Here is a 19,255-nt window from a genome sequence, read left to right on the forward strand (position 1 = left end):
AACATGTGACCGCTCATTCGCATGCATAGTCACACATGTGTTGTGACATACCCCACACTCTCAAAAGCATATTAGGATGGTAAGAAGAGTGACTCGTGTTCAAATCAGTTTAGGCACCCGTGGCGAGCCACCTCCTCGTGGTGGGTGCTGGGTAACGCCAAGAGCTCGCCGACACCCCCGTAGTGGACCCGGGGGATATTTGGTCCACCAACCCGTTTGCCGTGGGTTGCGTCCAGTGTCGGTGGAGGACGGGATCCTGGTGGTTGAGGGCACTGGGGCTTTTAACTGTGTTCCATTGCCCAACACACCACTTTGGCCCTGACTTCACCTAGACGGGTGGTTGAATGGGCCCAGTTCGACCAATCGGCTGGTCATGCCAAGTTCTGTGCATGAAGTATATATATTTTTATTTGGATTTTTACTTTCGGTCTTGGCCTATTTGTTCATTCAGCTTTTCGAAATTTAAAATGCATTTTTGAAGTTCTGAACTTTTGCCTAGAGTCTTATGCCCAGAAGGCGGTGGCTCATGGGCCAATCTGGTAGATTAATTATTTCTAATTCTTCTGCTGGAGTATATCATCCGGGTATCCTTGGTGCTGTAAGCTGGAGGCCCGCTTGCTTTAGCATTGTCCTTGTGATACTCCGTGGTGGGTGGGGAGCTCGGATGATGAACCGTATTACACTAACCATGGCTTATGAAACTCCAACAAAAAAAACAAAACGTCCACTTGATATTGACCCTGTTGATACTGACCATAGACCGTCTACATCGATTGAGTATTGGCCACGTTTAATTGTGATTGAGACTCCTGAGAAGACACCTTTGAAGTTGAACCCCTTTGCTGTATCCAAAGGTATTCAAGGCATTGCTGGGGACGTGAAGAACATAAGACGCTTACGTTCGGGTGCCCTGCTAGTCGAGTGCGGGAAAAAGCAGCAAGCAACAAATCTGAAGAATATTAAATCTTTCGTGGGTATTCCCGTCACGGTTTCTGCACACAAAATCTTGAATACAAGTGAAGGTATCGTGAGAGATAGAGATCGATTGTTTGATGACATGTCGGAACTTGATATAGGATCTGAAATGAAGGATCAAGGTGTACCATATGTCAACCGCTTTTCAACTCGCTGAAACAACGAAACCGTCAAAACAAATACGTATCTGTTTACTTTCTCATGTCCAAATGCTCCGAAATCAGTACAGGCAGGCTACTGCAACATACAAGTTGATACGTACATCCCCAACCCGCTAAGGTGTTTTAAATGCCAGAAATATGGTGTAAATACTTGCACATTGTCTGTTGTGTGTGCTCACTGTGGTGAGAAGACACACACAACAGAAGATCGTGACAGCGATTATAAAAAATGCACCAATTGCTCAGGCGACCATTCATCATTTTCTAAACAGTGTCCTATTTGGAAAGAGCAAACGGAGATCAATAAAATAAAATTTACTCAAAATATCTCTTTTTCTGAGGCCAAAAAACTGGTAAAGAGATCTGATCTTATAGAAAGTTATGCATCAGTAGCAAAAACATCATCAGCTTCTAGCTCTAAAACAACATCAACCACAGGCTGCCAAACTACCTTGAATTGGGTAAATTGCGATTCTCCACAGCATTTGTACACTGCTATATCATCACAGACTGAGGAATCACTTCCTAGTACCTCAAGGTCTTCTGATCACAAATCATCATCTCAGTCACACTCAAAGTCTCAATCGACATCTGATAGTCAACAAACGGTGAAAAGTAAACCAAAGCCGAAGCCTGATGCTTCAAAACAACAAAGTGGCAGACCTCCTAAAGGATCACAGAACAAAATTCAATTGTTCAATAAATACGGGTCTCTTGAAGACATGGACGTTCCTGAAAACGTCCATTCTAGGGCACATAGCTTGTCGCCCTCCAAAAGAGTGCGGGGTAGATCCCCAATAAATCCCCCCAAAAGATAGTTTATTCCAATAATATTGTACAGTGGAACTGCAGAGGATTGAGGACTAATTTACATGAATTACAGCTATTAGTCCAAGATTTTACACCTTCAGCGTTATGTCTCCAAGAGACATATTTAAAACAAACAGATACATTTGACCTTCGTCAATTTAATGCGTATTATTGTTTTTCACCTCCGGGTGATAGGGCCACGGGCGGATCATCCATTCTAGTCAGACAAAACGTTATTCAAAGCCCCGTTTCACTTAATACTAATATGCAAGCTGTTGCAGTGAGAATTACTTTACATGTAGCGTTTACACTATGTTCCCTCTATATTTCGAAATCTTCAACGTTTGTCAAAACTGATCTTCAAGCTCTATATGACCAACTCCCGAAGCCCTGTATTATAAAGGGAGTTTTAAATGGGCACAACCCATTCTGGGGTAGTGTAAATATAAATATATGGTTCCAACACATATTCACACCCTGGGACAGGGACTTATTCTGCTCTGATTCGAATGGTCAGTCCACGATGACCTCTGTGGAAGTGACCATTTTCCTACTATATTAAAAGCTGTAACTCCATCTGATGTTCAACCATCATCAAGGCGGAATTTTAAAAAGGCTAACTGGGCTTTATATGAACACTGTGTGCTGAAAAACTTAAACCCGAGCGTTTTATTGCCGTTCCTGATGCTATTAAATGTTTTTCTGAGGAACTGAATTCCATGGCTGATGAGTGTATACCAAAATCCTCTGCAGTTCCACATATTCGAAAACCATGGTTCAACAACGAGTGCAAACAAGCTAGGAAGGCAAGGAAAAAAGCAGAACATTATTTCCGTCGCCATCCTATGGTGCATAATTTAAATAAATTTAAAATTTTAAATGCTAAAGCATGGCGTACTTTTAAACAGAACAAACGCCAATCTTGGCAAAATTATGTATCCTAAATAAATTCTCGGACACCCATGTCCAAGGTATGGAACATGGTCCAGAAAATTAAAGGTGAAGGTACTAAATCTGCTGTCCATCATCTTAAACATGGCGATCAGTTACTTACTGATAAATCAGATATTGCTAATAAACTGTGTGAAATCCTCGCTAAACATTCTTCCTCTTCTACTTATGTACCTACAATTCAGCAGTATCAAAAACAACAAGTACTCGTTTCATCAACTCAGTACAGTGCAAGGTAATAAGAAGCAATAACCCTAATGGACGTTTTCATTTGTGCACTCTGGGAGAGAACCAATTGTGCAATCATTGCACAATGCTTTCTTTGGTATGTGCAGAGAATGTCATGTATTGAGTTCGAAGACAGTCTCATGTGGTTTAGTATATAGTGCAGTATGATAAGGGATTAAAAATTAATGAAAAAGAAAACTCTACCAAAACAGAAAACGTGAGGTGCAGTGTACTAGTTTCCATGAAACGTTCGATTTTATTTATAGAGAGTTTTCGTTTGACCCTTCACGTTAAAACATGTTAACAGATAATTGAGTCTCGAAGTAATTCAGTTATTGATTTTATTATAAGGATTTCATGGCTTCAGGCAAAAGTTGCATTACAACGCATGTAGCAACCAGCATAGATCCGCTAAACCCCGCGATACCGAAAACTCTAATCCAGAATCCAAATAATATTTTAGTGACCATACTACTTTAGCTACATATTATCATGTTCGTTCCATGCCAGCGTCTCTTAATGGAAATTATTGCACATGTTCATTCATCAGACCTCCCCACATGTACATTCCCCCGTTAAATAATGTTATGCCTCGCATAATCACGTGTGTTATATCTATAACAATACATTTGACTCATTACTGGTTACTCGGCTAAAGCACGTATTAAGACACGGTCATAATACATCTAAAATAGCAAACATCAACAATACCAACAAAAGCAAACCTACCCTAACCCAAACAAACAGAGCACGCCTGAAGGGTTTAGTGAAAGCAGACAGACTTTGATCATTACGAAGAGGTACAGCTATTTTCATAACAGACATATCAATCTACTCGAACAGGTAAAGCGCTGGATGCATTTGACTGCCACTTAAAAGGAAGGGAATCCACCATGAGGAGAAAAATCCAAACATGTTCCACTGATGATGATTTATGTACATTGCAAAACAAATACGTAAGTTTCCTACTCGGATTGCATAATGGCAGAATGTCATTCATTTAGTAATTTACACCTTCAACGGATATAATTCACTGGATATATTTAGTCGGGTGGGTTGGCTCACAAGTTCAACACTGATGAAGTCTTTTCGAATCTCCAGATTTATGAGGGCCATGGTCCATTCTGTTCCGGGTATAGTTGCCTTATGGACGACAGTAAACATATAGAGGTTGATAAGGGTTTCGTAAAGTGTGGAGAGAGGAGTCAGCACTACAGTACGTTACGTCTAAAGCTTCGCGCATGGACACCCATAGTAACCTTCGTCGGAATCAACTCAGTATATATACCACTGAATGTAAACCTACTACATATACTTCCAATACATACAAAGAGATGACATGCCGCGCTAACACACACACGTGGAGCTTTACCAAATTGCTTCACATTGCAGTATTATGTCCCATCTCTCGTGCATTTCTGCAAATATATAATAAGTTGATTTTCAAGCACAGGCAAGACAGTAATTACGAAAGAGTGATACTTATGTTAGGATTTTAGGAGCAGGTGTTTGACATCCAGATCCATTGTTCTGGAGGTTTCGTCTCTTTCTGGAATCGTTTACAGTGGAAAGTGTTAAGCAGTACTGCAGGAATCTCCCCAAAACACAATATTCAAGTATTGGTCTGCCCAGTGCGTAAGTGAAAAAGTAGACATCGCTTAATGTATATCATTGAGATACACGCTCAGCAAAACCGTCACGGCTGCCACCCCATCCTTTTAGTCGTTGAATACTACAACCTCTAGTAATTCTTGCAGGCACTTTATAGGAACTATACTGAACCGCAAAAGAAACGCAGGTCGGTTTTCAAAAATCTTACACTGCTATCTTGGGTACTCATAACCTTAATTAATTGAAAAAACAACAGACACATGATTGTTGATGAAATGGTGCATGATTTCTGATGGAAAATTCATCTCTGGTAACAAAAAAATAAGCACCCATAAACAGTAAAAATGACAAAACAGAGTCTCGTAATCAGTAACGTGTGTGACCGCCATTGCTGTCGACACAGGCAGTACAGCGACGTCTAATCGAGTCAACAAGTCTCTGGAAGAAGGCTTGTGGCAGTTGATTCCATTCCCTTGTCAACCGTGCTTCCGAATCCCTCAGGTTTTGAGGTGGACCAGCTGTGTGCATTCTTCTTCCAATTTCTTCCCGCACGTGTTCTATCGGTGCCATATCGGGGGACAGAGAGGGTCAGGGCAGTACAGGAATGCTGTTAGCTCTCAGAAAGTCCATGGAGACCCGTGCCGTGTGAGGACGAGCATTGTCTTGCTGGAAGATTTGGAGAGGACGCTGTGCTTGGAAAAGGGGTACAACGTGTTGCTGGGAACTTGATCTCTGTAAACGACAGCAGTCACACGTTGACGAAACACAGGTGGTGTTCTGTGGTGGTAGCTGAAGCCTCCCCAGACCATCAGACTTCCTCCTGCCTAGCGGTCAGCCTCCACAACGCAACGTTGGCGTCGTCTCCATACACGTACTCGGCCGTCGGCGTGAGACATGTTGAACCTGGATTCCTCAATTGTTGACACTGCAATTGTTGACGCCGCCATCGTTGATGTTGTCTGGCCCACTGCAAGCGTTGTTGGCGGTAACACTAAAATCGGCCTTACATAAGGACGTCGACATCTGATGCCTGCTGCCCTCAGTCGACGACGAACGGTGTCTGCAGAGATGTGGTGACGTGGTCCTTGGATGGTTAAAGCCGTCTGCGTCGCTCTTTGTTGTCGGTTACGAAGGTGAGTAACCTGGATGTGGCCATCTTGAGTTGGCGTTGTTACTCTCGGCCGTCCAGATCTTGGTCGATCCTGAATATTTCCCGTCTGTTGATTCCTTGCCGAGAGCCTTGTGATTGTCGCAATGTGACATTGGAAGTGCCTGGCGACCACAGTTGCTGTGGATCCGGCCTGCAACATCCCAATGGCGATCCCTCTTTGCTGTTGAGTTACACTTGGCATCTTTTCTCAGCTATCTCCCGTTACATTTGGTAATGTGCGATGTTTCTGAATGGCGTACCTTATAAAGGGCCCATCAAGCACGAAAAGCACATGTTTTGTGAGCAGCACGAAAATGTCATGCAAAAAGCAAAATTGCATCACTAAGGTCGCGTTTGGGCAATTTCACCAAGAAAAAACGGAAACAACATTAAAGTCATCGTGGGGACCGTGGTTTGATAATAGGTTAATATGCTTTACTGCGAGAAAAGTATTGAACTGAATGTTGGCAATAAAATGAACTTGCGTTTCTTTTACGGTTCAGTATATTTTCTTAGTTCGTAACGAAATAGCTATTCCCTAAGTATGACGCGAGTGACTCAAAACGTATACTGTTTAAACAACGTAAATTGTTTCCTTCCAAGAACGTGTCCTGTCTTGCGTGAAGACTCACTATCCACCCCCACCCCACTATACACCCTACACAGATGCATCCCCAACTCTTACGTTTGTATGTATTGCTAAGGACATTCCCACTTCAGACACTTATATCTTCTTCACTGGTGTTCACTACCATATCAGGTGTTGTGCAAGGTGCTGTGACGGACAATCACAGACTATAAAACTACAAAAGAGCAGGTCGTTCGTTCATTTTTGACCCTGATACCGGTTATCTATCCAGTTAACTGATATTACGAAAACAACTTTCGTAATTTCAACAGCTGTCCGCTACTTTGGCTGGCAATAAACGAACCTAACCACACGATTCATGAAGTCACCCCTGATCACAGCATTGGGGTCTCTGGTTAGTGTGTAGTCTATACTGACAACACATGACATATATCTACACCTACATATGTACACGTGTACAATGAAGAAACAATCTGACCCATGTATATAGCCAAGTATTGGTAACCAGAATAACTGACATTATTTACATCATAAGGAATTCCCAACGTATTTCACTGTACCTACAATCTTACACGGTGTGGCTTTTCATTCCATGACTATACCTACAGAGTAATGAAACCATGTCCCTATCTAACCTCGCAATATTCCAGCAATACCACGGCGGGCGACATCAGAAATGGGCTTCTCAGATTTTGGGGAATCGAACCCTGGTCTTCGGCGTGACGAAAAAACTTATAACCACTAGGCTATCTCACCGCCCGTCACTTCAGTAGCAAAAAGATGAACTATAGTGAAATGTAATTGAATTCCGAAACTTGAAACAGAACAAATCATACTGTTGATCCAATAAAATGATGACTTATCATACTGATGTAGTATCACTCTTTGTTGTCGTATACTCCAGCTTCTTTACAGAGGCATACAGTTCATTAACACATGCTTGATCATCTTCTGGGACAATCGTCTGTACAATGACACCTATCTCCTTCTTAGGCCTATCTGCAGATGGTGCAGATAATTCATCAGATTCATCCCTTGGTGGCCAAGGAGATGTGTGTTCAACGTTAGTGACGACATCTCCGACACAAGCATAACCTCCTGCATCGATCACATCTACCTTGTGGGATCGACCTGGACCAGATGGTAGTCGTATGGAGTTACTCACTTCCACGGCAGCATAAGCAGCACTTGTGCGTTGCCCCACAGTTATGTATGGAGGCGAACAAGATTGAACTGACGAGCGTTGTTTTATTCGATTTACCTTTCTCTTCACGACAAAGACGATGACGATGGTGACGACGACGACGACGATTAGAACCAGGCTGCCAACTACAGAAGCAAAACTGATTAGCACTGAGGATGTCGCTACTTGGTCCAGTGGTTTTCTTTCTGTAACATAGGGGAAGTTTAAGCAAGAGCATGATATATAATTTCAATTAGACCCAAAAGTGATATGAGATGAAATGTGGAAAATATGATCAACACGACGAGAGCAACCCGTGGCAATGTTAAGGAGTATAAACATCTGCTACACTCAGCTGTCACCCGACAACCACCCGCCGCCGCCGCATATCCAGAAATTAGGACACGCGACCGTGTAGTCGATCGAAAGAAGGCAAGTAATTGTGATGAGGGCAACGTATTAAATATGAATTGTTTTGGAAATTGGCAAGGACTGATATGAAACGTGACAGTGAATTGTTGAAAGTAAAGTCACGCCATGGAAATACGATTTTTGAATTAATACACGTAGCGTCGTGTCCAAGGGTTGCGAGGATAAGTTGAATCAGATTACTGTGTTACTCATGCACAATGAGTACAGTTATAGTACGTGGGCATCGTACAGTTCTGAGCCTAAAATACTTCTGGTATGTGCAAGGTAAAAATCATCGTTTGATATTGAAAATAGTTTATATCATTCACACAAAGGTAATATTGACATGTAGGTTTGAATAAATAAATTATTTTTCAATATCATGCAATTACGTTCATAGTGTACAATGGACACAATGTGTGAAGCCCATCTCCGGTGCCCTCCGCCGTGATATCGCTATACGCGACGTAAAGCTCAGACTCGCCCACTCACAATATGCCAATACACTTACACAGTAGTGTTTATTGGATAAACAATAAATTTACGTAATTATTTTTACGGAATGACATTTTTACAAGAGGTTGTTCTATCGATAGCTCCAGTTTATTATTCATGAATGGCAAACTCAGCATTTAGATTCTGGGCATGATGTAAGGATACACTTCAGATGGAATACAATTAAGAACAAACCAAATAATGACAGGATAATGGTAACCCGTGGCAGGATATCGTTACATATAAGCATTATTGTGTTTTGGCACGGGACATATGTTTGTGATTTTAGGATCTCTCACTCAAGAAACACACATTACTCATTGTTGTTGAGTCGGGTCACACCGCCGCAGCTGAGATTCCAGTGTTGCACTTGACAGTTGAATACCAGCCTTACCCCACCCAAGTGTGTTTCAGTCACATTGAATGTTATTGGTGAAAGACCCTGGTCACCAGCATGTAGTAATTGCGAGACGTCACCTGTCTGCAGTGTGAAGTTTGAATCTACAGAACAGTAGGAGCCCCGTATATCGTAATACGCAGTAACATCCACGGTCAATGTCACTTCCTCATGCAGGGTTAGAACCTCTGTGTCGTTGTCACTGGTGATGTTACATTCCGGTTTCTTTGGGGCTGTATGTATGCCTGTATGTATGCCTGTATGTATGCCTGTATGTATGTCTGTATGTATGTATGTATGTATGTCTGTATGTATGTATGTATGTATGTATGTATGCATGCATGCATGCATGCATGCATGCATGCATGTATGTATGTATGTATGTATGTATGTATGTATGCCTGTATGTATGCCTGTATGTATGTCTGTATGTATGTATGCATGTATGCATGTATGCATGTATGCATGTATGTATGTATGTATGCATGCATGCATGCATGCATGCATGTATGTATGTATGTATGCCTGTATGTATGTCTGTATGTATGTATGTATGTATGCATGCATGCATGTATGTATGTATGTATGTATGTATGTATGTATGCCTGTATGTATGCCTGTATGTATGTATGTATGTATGTATGTATGTATGTATGTATATATGCCTGCATGCATGCATGTATGTATGTATGTATGCCTGTATGTATGCCTGTATGTATGTATGTATGTATGTATGTATGTATGTATGTATGTATGTATGTATGTATGTATGTATGTATGTATGTATGTATGTATGTATGCATGCATGTATGTATGTATGTATGTATGTATGCCTGTATGTATGCCTGTATGTATGCCTGTATGCCTGTATGTATGTCTGTATGTATGCATGTATGTATGTATGTATGTATGTATGTATGTATGTATGTATGTATGTATGTATGTATGTATGTATGTATGTATGCCTGTATGTATGCCTGTATGTATGTATGTATGTATGTATGTATGTATGTATGTATATATGCATGCATGCATGCATGTATGTATGTATGTATGCCTGTATGTATGCCTGTATGTATGTATGTATGTATGTATGTATGCATGCATGCATGCATGCATGCATGCATGCATGCATGCATGTATGTATGTATGTATGTATGTATGTATGTATGTATGTATGTATGTATGTATGTATGCCTGTATGTATGCCTGTATGTATGTATGTATGTATGTATGTATGTATGTATGTATATATGCATGCATGCATGCATGTATGTATGTATGTATGCCTGTATGTATGCCTGTATGTATGTATGTATGTATGCATGCATGCATGCATGTATGTATGTATGTATGTATGTATGTATGTATGCCTGTATGTATGCCTGTATGTATGCCTGTATGTATGTCTGTATGTATGCATGCATGCATGTGTGTATGTATGTATGTATGTATGTATGTATGTATGTATGTATGTATGTATGTATGTATGTATGTATGTATGCATGTATGCATGCATGCATGCATGCATGTATGTATGTATGTATGTATGCATGCATGCATGCATGCGTGTGTGTACCAAAACACAACATATATGTATACATATAGAGACCATTTTGAATATGACATAGGTACTGAAGATGTGACGCTCGCTAAAAGCAAAAGTAACTTCACACCTAAAGCTGGTAAAAATAAAGCCCCTGATAAAGTCCTTGAGCAATATAAGGAATTCGCTTTCACAGAACATTCTTATAAAGGTATATCTAACATTTCGGGTAAAAACAGAAAGCCTTAAACTCGTTCTCCAAAATGAATTCATTGTGAATCAAAAGTCCGATAAAGACGGAGCCTGTGACAGTTTTCATGGACACCAACTATTATCTGCAGCTGTCACTAGACATTCTTACACATGGTATATATTAAGCTTCCAGAAGGCTCGGAAAAATAGTAATCTTCAATCTTAAAAAAAATATATACGTCACTCCTATTCCAGTAAAAAAAGATTACTTGATTAATTTCGAATCGAATGAAATTATCTTCTACAGACTTCCTCAAATTCACAAAAGTGCGGTTATTAAGTTCAGTAAAACCCAATCTGCGAATGATTTAAAATTACTACCTATTATTGCGGGGCCACAATGTCCAACACATAGGTTAAGCAATTTTGAAGATATACACTCTCTCAAAAACGAAACGCACCGAGATTCATCTGGGAACAAAATATCTGTATTTTGAATGACAATAGCACAGTAAATAAACCCCTCACAGATATCAAGCTTTGTATGATGAGGGTCAATGGGAAGCTGCACCAAATGAAGGTACGTTTATGTCACGACAACCCCAGCGCTGCACCGGAGCCGGCTTTAATGCCAGTGCCGGTTGTGACCTCCGTTTGCTTGGAGCACTGATTGGGATCTCCTGGGCATAGACGGAATAAGTGTTCGGATCCGCATCCAGGGTTTTCTAGTCCAGTCATCCTACAATGCTTGCCGTAGTTTGTGAAGCGTCTGACGTCGTTAAAGCCGTCGATCAAGATAATCCCAAAGGTGTTCAAGTGGTTTAAAATCTGGGGATACAGAGAGCCATGGAAGCACGGTTATATTCTGGCTGGTGAAGAAGTTCATTGTGATGCGTTCTGTATGAGGTGTGCCGTTATCCTGCTGAAAATTTTGTATCTGTTCGTAAACGGGAAAGATTTTACCTCTTTAATGAATGGCGGTAAGATTTCCCTCTATAAGCATTTAGTCAGTTCTTTCGGTTTTAAGAAAAAAAAATGTCGCCCACACCGTTGCACGTTTTCCCATCCAAATCTGTCAACCTACGTGTTTATGATTACTGTTTTTACCAGGTGATATGTTTGGATGACTGATTCCTCATTTAAACATGTACTAGTATTCAATATAATTTGGTGTCATAATATTTTTATAGTCTGACTGGGATTAAAGTGGGTTGAAAAATTACCCGTGCGTTTCTTTTTTCACCCAACACGTCAAAACCCATTTACAGGGTAATACTGATTTCCTCAATAGTCTCCCCAAATCAGTAGAGGAGGGTACAAACTTGATAAGTTTTGTTGTTAATCTCTACACCAATAGTCCACATGATCTAGGAATATAAGCTATGAGCTACTGGCTACAAAAAGGTCTGTCTGTGATTCCAGATCGAATACCTAAGCAATTCATTACCGAAAGAATAAAGCTCATCCTGAGCAATAGCACTTTTCGTTTTGATGGTTCCCATTATAAACAAGTTAATGGTACTGCACAAATATGGCTCATACCTATGCAACCCTTCTTCTAGGATACTTAGAGGAACTATATTCTAAAATAGAAGAGACGTTTGGCGAACTATTTAATTTCAACATCAATGAATAGATTCTTAGATGACTGCTGTTTTATTCTCTGGAAACGAAGTGAAAGTGATTTGGAATTTGATTTCCAACATGCTACAAAATTTACACCCAAGTTTGTCTTTTACGAGAGAGATAAACAGTAAACATCTTCCTTTCCTTGACGTGCACGGTTCAATATCAAACAACATTGTAAAAGGATATACATTATATAGTATCAGATTCAAAACAGTATCTAGACTACAATTGATGTCACACACGCCACACAACAGACAGTGTTCTTTACCCTTTAGCGCGAAGAAAATGCAACATAGTTTCAAATCCAGACCGTGTAGACTTCAGGCTAAATGAATTAAAAGTTTTATTTAACACAGAAACAGCGAGGCAAGTAGTGAACTATTCTCTTGCTAAAGCAAATCAACTGAACAGAAGTGAACTGCTAAACATTAAGGAAAAATCATGAATTGTCCTTCCAATTGTATACACCTTAAACCCTCGAAATCCTTAACTATTTACCAACGTTTATGAACCTCGCCTGTCCGTACGAGATAGATAAACTATCAGAGGGCAAGTTGATTAAAAGCAATGGTCATGGAAAGATTATCAAGCAAATTTTGAAGATGGCAAACTTTGTAAAAGCCTTGTTAAAAAACATAATCTGTAACCAAATGCGAGAGATCACATTGTGATACACGCCAATATCTAATAGAGGGAAATGTATACCAGTTCAAAACTGATCAAATCTTCGAAGTACATGAAAATATGACAGACGCACCTCAGAATCTCATATATGTCATAAAGTGCACTGGATGCGGCGAGGGGTATATCGGACAGACGGGAGATAAACTGCGTTCAAGAGTGAGAGTTCACAAACAGTAAATTCTTGACCGACAACTAAACAGTACTTATAAACAGAATAGAATGTATTTCAAAAATCTAGTTTAGAACAGTTTACTGAAGTGAGAGGATAGTAAGTCAAAACGTTTGATGGTTACTACATTATTTTCCTATATTTAGAAGCTAGATCAACACCAGCTTATACACTTGGTTATATGTTTCATTTGGATGCGTTAAGACTAACCGAATTTAGTCACCCCAGCACACTCTATACTCCACTGACTGCTGTCACATCTAAACACCAGTCCTACTTTGCCCAGATGGGAGTCCGTCACATTTAGTGTTACTGATGAGGTGTTGTCCGTGACACTTGGTACAGAGTCAGCTTCCGTCAGCAGGGTTGTCACATTTCCGGTCAGGAGGGATATGTTGTGGACGGTGGAGCAGTAGTAGTCTCGTACATCCACCGTAAGGGACAGATCCTGGTACTGGACAAGTGAGTTAGTGTTCTGCTTACTGGTGATGCTACACGTTGGCGTCTCTGAAACATTCAAACTTTAGAAATGATAACATAGTTTGAATAAATGAAAGTAGAGTAAACAAATTTAATAAATGTTTCATTGACATTTCTCACTGAAGTATATGAACTGACCATTCACAAACGTATTGAAACATGTACTTAGCAAACCCATTGCTACAGCCTTCGCGTGTTCATTTGTGTCTTTTGACACCAGAGGCAAACAGCATTTGTGTTAAATGAACGCGAATTTCGATTCTAGTTTGGAACAGACACGTCAGTTATTGGCACATGTGCCGTCATCAGTCAGGACATTTCGGGTAGTATCGAGTACTTAAGACAGTTTAACGAATGAGTAGGGTTGATCGTCTTTCAAGACAAGAACATATGTTGCTGAGGATTTAACGTGTACATAGATAGATGCATTAAACCAAACGTCAGTCAATTCAAATTCGTGTGTTTGAGTTCATTTCAAATTCAGTAAAAACTTATACCAAATAATAGGCGTCCGAACAAGAATATGTGTTGGCGGGGAACTGCTCTTTTGACTACATAGGTTACTTAAAGAAATCCTGACAACGGTCCTTTTCTTAAAGCTTTGGTGTCGCATTGTCATCACTATTGTACCATTTGCTTCTCTCGAAAAGGGGAAGCATGATCCCTGACATGGTTATTGAGACGCATCACTGCGCTATGATCGACCACGCGACAATGAAACAATCTGTAATATGTAATTCACTTCAGAAAGGGTCTGACCTTAAAACCGCAAACTGAATGTCGTTTAAGGGTTACCTAAATATCCAGTTCTACAGATCCTTTTTTTTGAAAGTAGGTAAAACAACTAAAATATATACGCAAAATAGACACCCTTTTATAAATTGACACTATGCTAGCTTTGATTAACAGGACAGTTACTGTGAGTAAATAATAACGAGCCTGGCCTCATAACACAGAGGCACCCGTGAAGAGCCACCTCCTCGTGGTGATTGCTGGGTAACGCTAAGAGCTCTTCAAACCCCCAGTGTGGACCCGGGTCAACTAGGTCCATAGCACCCCATTGCTGGTCGCAAGGAGCGACCGAATTGGGCAACCTGTTTGCCGTGGGTTGCGTCCCGTGTCGGTGGAGGATGGGATCCTGGTGGTTGAGGGCAATGGGATTTTGAAACCATGTTCCTGTTGCTTAACACACCACTTTGGCCCTGACTTCACCTAGACGGGTGGTAGAACTGGCCCGGTTCTATCAATCGGCTGGTCACGCCAAGCCCTGTGCATGGTGAATATTTTTGCACATTTCATTGGGTTTTGGCAATTTTGACATCTACTGCATGCCTTATTGGTTATTGCACATTGTACTTATTATTCGGTATTGGCAATTTTGATATCTACTGCGTACCTTATTGGTTATATTATCCTGCCTAGAGTCCCATGCCAGAAGGCGGTGGCTCATGGGCCAATCTGGTAAACCATTTTTATGATGGTTTTACTTGAGTATACTCCCCTGGTATCCCCTGTTGGAGATCCGCAGGCGTAAGGCATCGTCCTTGTTGACACTCCGTGGTGGGTGGGGACCTAGGGGAATGAATCAAAATCACTACAACCATGGAACCCCCGATGAAAAAACGTTCACACGAATCTAATGATTTGTATGATACTGATGAACCGCGAACGCCTCCTGTGACTAATGAAAATTGGCCCAGATTTTTGGTTATCACTTCAGTAGATGGTAATCCATTGAAACTAAATCCTTTTGCTGTTGAAAAGGCAATTCAAGGAATCGCTGGCGATGTTGAAGATGTTAGAAGGTTGCGTAGTGGGTGTCTATTGATAAAATGTAGACGACACAAACAAGCCGTTAGTCTTCTTTCCATCAAGACCCTCGCAAATATTCCAGTGGTGGTTTCCCCGCATCGGTCCCTGAACAGCTGCAAAGGGATAGTGCGTGATAATGGTCATCTCCTTGCTGACATGACAGAGGATGACATTTTGCAAGAACGAAAACCCAACATGTTGTAGCTGTGAAACGCTTTTCTTCAAAACGCCATGGTGAAATCTTTAAGACCAACACATATCTTTTCACGTTTGGTCTTCCGAAAATTCCTAGTTCGATTAAAGCAGGATATTGTAGTATCAAAGTGGATATTTACATTCCTAATCCACTGAGATGCTACAAGTGTCAACGTTTTGGCCATGGATCCAACACATGTACTAAACCAGCTGCTTGCCATTGCTGTGCTGGTAGTTGTGCAGACAGTAATGTGTGTACGAACGATCCTTCATGTGTTAACTGCGGCGGTGATCATATGTCGTCTTCAAAGGAATGCCCAACATGGAAGCGTGAGTCAAAAATACTTAAAATCAAATATGAACGGAATATCTCATTTAAAGATGCGAAGAAAATCGTTCTAGATGAAGAAGAATCCACACGCATTTCCTATTCTGCAGCCGTGTCACGACCAACTTCACAGTCTGCCCAGTACCCTGCTAGTCGGCATATTTCATGTAAAGATATTGGATGTCAAACAGTTTACACATGGACAACAACACAGTCTCCTCAACGAATGCCGTTCACTTCCGATTCAGTTGTTATCCTCGAATCTACCTCCTCCCAAACAACTTGTCAAAACGTACTGTCATCTCAGTCATCTCAGTCAACGTCATCAGAAACAAATGGAAAACATGTTGTAAAAAACAAAACAAAACCCAGGACGGAATCGTCCCTAAAGTCGCAGAGTGGCAGGCCATCTAAAGGATCTGACAACAAGATCCAGTTGTTTAACAAATATGGCTCCCTTGAAGAAATGGATGTGTCTGATAACATTCGGCACAGGACACATAGCCTATCGCCCTCAAAGAAAGGGCGGGGTCGATCCCCAATTAATGCCCCCAAAAGGTGATTTCTTCGCACATATTACAGTGGAACTGTAGAGGATTACGAAACAACTTCACAGATTTACAACTTTTGGTTCAGGATTTCAGACCATCTGCACTGTGTTTACAAGAGACGTATCTGAAATCCACAGATAACTTCGATTTAAAGAATTATGACTGTTATCATCGGTATTCTCCAGGTGGTGATAGGGCCACTGGAGGCTCTTCTATTTTGGTGAGTCGGGGTACGATTCATAGTCCTATTTCACTTGATACCCATCTTCAAGTTGTGGCTGTCCGCGTGACTCGACATGTTGTAATTACTCTGTGTTCACTTTATATCCCACCATCATCTTCCATACAGCAGGCACCCATGAAGAGCCACCTCCTCGTGGTGGGTGCTGGGTAACGCTAAGTGCTCTTCTCCCGTGTGGACCCGGGACAGAATGTGTTCACAGCACCCCAATGCTTGTCGTAAGAGGCGACTAAATTGGGCAACCTGCTTGCCGTGGGTTGCGTCCCGTGTCGGTGGAGGACGGGATCCTGGTGGTTGAGGGCAGATGGGCTTTTAACTGCGTTTCATTTGCCCAACACACCACTTCGGCCCTTACTTCACCTAGACGGGTGGTTGAATTGGCCCGATTCAACCAATCGGCTGGTCATGCCAAGCCCTGTGCATGGACTATATATACGTGCCTTTGCACAAATTGTATTTGGACATTTTAATTTCGGTCTTGGCCTTATTGTTCATCGATATGTTCTGAGTTTGAAATGCATTTTTGAAGTTCTTACCTTGCCTAGAGTCTTATGCCCAGAAGGCGGTGGCTCATGGGCCAATCTGGTAGATTAATTATTTATAATTCTTCTGCTGGAGTATATCATCCGGGTATCCTTGGTGCTGCAAGTTGGAGACCCACTTGCTTTTTAGCATTGTCCTTGTGATACTCCGTGGTGGGTGGGGAGCTCGGATGATGAACCTTCTACACTAACTATGGAATACAAACCCCCCAAAAACGAAACAAACGTCAACTGGACAGTGATGATGATGACCAACGACCTTCTAACTCAACTGAATACTGGCCACGATTTTTAGTTCTTGAGACACTTGACAAGTCACCATTAAAATTAAATCCGTTTGCAGTGTCAAAAGGTATCCAAGGTATTGCAGGTGAAGTCCCAAACATCAAACGACTGCGATCAGGTTCTTTGCTCATTGAATGCAGCAGGAAACAACAAACAACAAATTTGATGTCAACACAGCTTTTGGTTGGAATACCAGTTTCGGTATCTCCACATAGAACTTTGAACACTAGCAAAGGAATTGTCAGAGACCGGGATCAACTGTTTGCCGACATGAGTGAATTAGATATAGCCACAGAAATGAAAGAACAAGGAGTGATTTTTGTGAAACGATTCACAACTCGAAAAAACTCAGAAACTAAACCAACAAACACCTACCTATTCCATTTTCCTTCTCCAACTGCACCAAAAGCAATTAAAGCAGGATATTGTCGTCTCAATGTTGATACTTATATTCCTAACCCGTTGAGATGTTTCAAATGCCAAAGGTATGGTCATGGTGTTACCAACTGCACAAATGCTATTACATGCGCTCACTGCAGCGAAAAAACTCATGTTATTGAAGACTGTGACAGCAACTTTAAAAAATGCACCAACTGCTCTGGAACACATTCATCTTTTTCAAAAGAATGTCCGATCTGGAAACAACAAATGGAAATTAATAAAATCAAATTCACAAGGAATCTTAGTTTTGCTGATGCAAAGAAACTTGTTGTTCACACATCAGAACCCAACGAATCCTATGCTTCAGTTGCGAGAACATCAACAAATCAAACTGTAACTTCAACAGTGTCCACTTCATCAGCGTTGACACTGTTGCACCCGAAATCTACTGTCCTGACCAGTCAACGCAAACTCTTGTATGTACATCAACAACTGTTAGAGAAGAAGTTCAGTCTCGGCCATCTTCCCAGGAACAATCATCATCACAGCCCATTTGCAAACCTTCCTCTGGGAATAATGGGAAGCAACTACCAAAACAAAAACTCAAACCAATAAATGAGTCTGCAAAAAATACCATAAGGGCAGAACCTCAAAAGCGGCAGAAAATACAATCCAAATATATAATAAGTTTGGATCTCTTGAAGATATGGATATTTCTGACAACATCCTCTGTAGAGCTCGTAGCTTGTCACCAACAAAAAAGATCAGGGGTAGATCCCCAATCAGTCCCCCATAGAAACAGTTTCTCCGTGTATTGTCCAGTGGAATTGTAGAGGACTAAAAACCAACTTTAATGAATTACAGCTGTTGATTCAGGATTTACAACCATCAGCTTTCTGCTTACAGGAAACTTACCTGAAGCAGGCAGACAATTTTAACTTACGTCAGTTCATTGGATATCATTCTCTCTCTCCTCCAGGTGATAGGGCCACTGGAGGATCTTCAATCCTTGTAAATCAGAATGTTATACACAGCCCTGTCTCACTTACAACTAATCTTCAAGCCGTTGCAGTGAGACTTACTCTTCATGTTGCCTTCACAGTATGCTCGTTGTATATTCCGCCTTCTTCAACACTTCACCTGTCTGATTTGCAAGCTCTCTATGACCAGCTTCCAAAACCCTGTATAATAATGGGTGATCTCAATGGCCATAATCCACTGTGGGGTGGTACAAATATAAACACTAAAGGTAAACCACT

The 19,255-nt window shown here is 41.1% G+C and overlaps 1 pseudogene; it reads right to left on the minus strand.

Annotated features, from left to right (window-relative positions):
- Positions 1–5,324: 5,324 nt before the first annotated feature.
- LOC137287234 (uncharacterized) lies at positions 5,325–19,085 on the minus strand (annotated as a pseudogene).
- Positions 19,086–19,255: the final 170 nt, after the last annotated feature.

This window comes from Haliotis asinina, chromosome 1 (genome assembly GCF_037392515.1).
Source record: "Haliotis asinina isolate JCU_RB_2024 chromosome 1, JCU_Hal_asi_v2, whole genome shotgun sequence".
Classification (NCBI taxonomy): domain Eukaryota; kingdom Metazoa; phylum Mollusca; class Gastropoda; order Lepetellida; family Haliotidae; genus Haliotis; species Haliotis asinina.